Genomic DNA, 2500 nt, shown 5'->3' on the forward strand with positions numbered 1-2500 from the left:
GTTTCGGAAATACGAGAGCTTTTTGGGTCGTGTATCTTAAAGTAAATTATTTGCTTCCGGAAAAATTCCCTATCTGCTTGAATGTGAGCCGAAATAGCTCAGTTGGGAGAGCGTTAGACTGAAGATCTAAAGGTCCTTGGTTCGATCCCGGATTTCGGCAACATGAAAGCTTTTTGGGTCGTGTACATTAAAGTAAACTGCTTTCCCAAGGAAAATGTCCCTGGTTACATGAAAAAGAGCCGAAATAGCTCAGTTGGGAGAGCGTTAGACTGAAGATCTAAAGGTCCCTGGTTCGATCCCGGGTTTCGGCAACACGAGAGCTTTTTGGGTCGTGTATCTTAAAGTAAATTACTTGCTTCAGGAAAAATTCCCTAGCTGCTTGAATATGAGCCGAAATAGCTCAGTTGGAAGAGCGTTAGACTAAAGATCTAAAGGTCCCTGGTTTGATCCCAGGTTTCGGCAATATGAAATCTTTTTGGATAGTATATCTTAAAGTAAATTATTTGCTTCAGGAAAAATTCCCTAGCTGCTTGAATGTGAGCCGAAATAGCTCAGTTGGGAGAGCGTTAGATTGAAGATCTAAAGGTCTTTGGTTCGATCCCGGGTTTCGGCAACACGAGAGCTTTTTGGGTCGTGTACCTTAAGGTAAATTATTTTCTTCAGGAAAAATTCCCTAGCTGCTTGAATGTGAGCCGAAATAGCTCAGTTGGGAGAGCGTTAGACTGAAGATCTAAAGGGCCCTGGTTCGATCCCGGGTTTCGGCAACATGAAAGCTTTTTGGGTCGTGTACATTAAAGTAAACTGCTTTCCCAAGGAAAGTGTCCCTGGTTACATGAAAAAGAGCCGAAATGGCTTAGTTGGAGAGCGTTAGACTGAAGATCTAAAGGGTCCCTGGTTCGATCCCGGGTTTCGGCAACAGCAGAAGTGTTTGGATCGTGTCTCTTAAAGTAAATTATTTTCTTCAGGAAAAATTCCCTAGCTGCTTGAACAAGAGCCGAAATAGCTCAGTTGGAAGAGCGTTAGACTAAAGATCTAAAGGTCCCTGGTTTGATCCCAGGTTTCGGCAATATGAAATCTTTTTGGATAGTATATCTTAAAGTAAATTATTTGCTTCAGGAAAAATTCCCTAGCTGCTTGAATGTGAGCCGAAATAGCTCAGTTGGGAGAGCGTTAGACTGAAGATCTAAAGGTCCCTGGTTCGATCCCGGGTTTCGGCAACACGAGAGCTTTTTGGGCCGTGTATCTTAAAGTAAATTACTTGCTTCAGGAAAAATTCTCTAGCTGCTTGAATATGAGCCGAAATAGCTCAGTTGGGAGAGCGTTAGACTGAAGATCTAAAGGTCCCTGGTTCGATCCCGGGTTTCGGCAACACGAGAGCTTTTTGGGTCGTGTACCTTAAGGTAAATTACTTTCTTCAGGAAAAATTCCCTAGCTGCTTGAATATGAGCCGAAATAGCTCAGTTGGGAGAGCGTTAGACTGAAGATCTAAAGGTCCCTGGTTCGATCCCGGGTTTCGGCATCACGAGAGCTTTTTGGGTCGAGTATCTTAAAGTAAATTATTTGCTTAGGAAAGTTTACCTGGTCGCATGAATAAGAGCCGAAAAGCTCAGTTGGGAGAGCGTTAGACTGAAGATCTGAAGGTCCCTGGTTCGATCCCGGGTTTCGGAAATACGAGAGCTTTTTGGGTCGTGTATCTTAAAGTAAATTATTTGCTTCCGGAAAAATTCCCTATCTGCTTGAATGTGAGCCGAAATAGCTCAGTTGGGAGAGCGTTAGACTGAAGATCTAAAGGTCCTTGGTTCGATCCCGGATTTCGGCAACATGAAAGCTTTTTGGGTCGTGTACATTAAAGTAAACTGCTTTCCCAAGGAAAGTGTCCCTGGTTACATGAAAAAGAGCCGAAATGGCTTAGTTGGGAGAGCGTTAGACTGAAGAGCTAAAGGGTCCCTGGTTCGATCCCGGGTTTCGGCAACAGCAGAAGTGTTTGGATCGTGTCTCTTAAAGTAAATTATTTTCTTCAGGTTAAATTCCCTAGCTGCTTGAACAAGAGCCGAAATAGCTCAGTTGGAAGAGCGTTAGACTAAAGATCTAAAGGTCCCTGGTTTGATCCCAGGTTTCGGCAATATGAAATCTTTTTGGATAGTATATCTTAAAGTAAATTATTTGCTTCAGGAAAAATTCCCTAGCTGCTTGAATGTGAGCCGAAATAGCTCAGTTGGGAGAGCGTTAGACTGAAGATCTAAAGGTCCATGGTTCGATCCCGGGTTTCGGCAACACGAGAGCTTTTTGGGTCGTGTATCTTAAAGTAAATTACTTGCTTCAGGAAAAATTCCCTAGCTTCTTGAATGTGAGCCGAAATAGCTCAGTTGGGAGAGCGTTAGACTGAAGATCTAAAGGTCCCTCGTTCGATCCCGGGTTTCGGCAACATGAAAGCTTTTTGGGTCGTGTACATTAAAGTAAACTGCTTTCCCAAGGAAAGTGTCCCTGGTTACTTGAAAAA

At 43.3% G+C, this 2500-nt stretch overlaps 9 non-coding genes across 9 annotated transcripts; all 9 read left to right on the top strand.

Annotated features, from left to right (window-relative positions):
• Positions 1 to 238: 238 nt before the first annotated feature.
• Positions 239 to 311, top strand: TRNAF-GAA (transfer RNA phenylalanine (anticodon GAA)). Its single transcript has one exon. It is a non-coding gene; the product is annotated as a tRNA-Phe (tRNA).
• Positions 312 to 389: 78 nt separating this feature from the next.
• TRNAF-AAA (transfer RNA phenylalanine (anticodon AAA)) lies at positions 390 to 462 on the top strand. The gene has a single exon. It is a non-coding gene; the product is annotated as a tRNA-Phe (tRNA).
• Positions 463 to 691: 229 nt separating this feature from the next.
• On the top strand, positions 692 to 764 carry TRNAF-GAA (transfer RNA phenylalanine (anticodon GAA)). Its single transcript has one exon. It is a non-coding gene; the product is annotated as a tRNA-Phe (tRNA).
• Positions 765 to 993: 229 nt separating this feature from the next.
• On the top strand, positions 994 to 1066 carry TRNAF-AAA (transfer RNA phenylalanine (anticodon AAA)). Its single transcript has one exon. It is a non-coding gene; the product is annotated as a tRNA-Phe (tRNA).
• Positions 1067 to 1144: 78 nt separating this feature from the next.
• On the top strand, positions 1145 to 1217 carry TRNAF-GAA (transfer RNA phenylalanine (anticodon GAA)). Its single transcript has one exon. It is a non-coding gene; the product is annotated as a tRNA-Phe (tRNA).
• Positions 1218 to 1295: 78 nt separating this feature from the next.
• TRNAF-GAA (transfer RNA phenylalanine (anticodon GAA)) lies at positions 1296 to 1368 on the top strand. The gene has a single exon. It is a non-coding gene; the product is annotated as a tRNA-Phe (tRNA).
• Positions 1369 to 1446: 78 nt separating this feature from the next.
• On the top strand, positions 1447 to 1519 carry TRNAF-GAA (transfer RNA phenylalanine (anticodon GAA)). The gene has a single exon. It is a non-coding gene; the product is annotated as a tRNA-Phe (tRNA).
• A 530-nt stretch (positions 1520 to 2049) lies between these two features.
• TRNAF-AAA (transfer RNA phenylalanine (anticodon AAA)) lies at positions 2050 to 2122 on the top strand. Its single transcript has one exon. It is a non-coding gene; the product is annotated as a tRNA-Phe (tRNA).
• A 78-nt stretch (positions 2123 to 2200) lies between these two features.
• TRNAF-GAA (transfer RNA phenylalanine (anticodon GAA)) lies at positions 2201 to 2273 on the top strand. The gene has a single exon. It is a non-coding gene; the product is annotated as a tRNA-Phe (tRNA).
• Positions 2274 to 2500: the final 227 nt, after the last annotated feature.

This window comes from Phalangium opilio, unplaced genomic scaffold (genome assembly GCF_054372755.1).
Source record: "Phalangium opilio isolate 3A_F unplaced genomic scaffold, DU_Popi_V2 ptg000217l_1, whole genome shotgun sequence".
Taxonomy (NCBI): Eukaryota; Metazoa; Arthropoda; class Arachnida; order Opiliones; family Phalangiidae; genus Phalangium; species Phalangium opilio.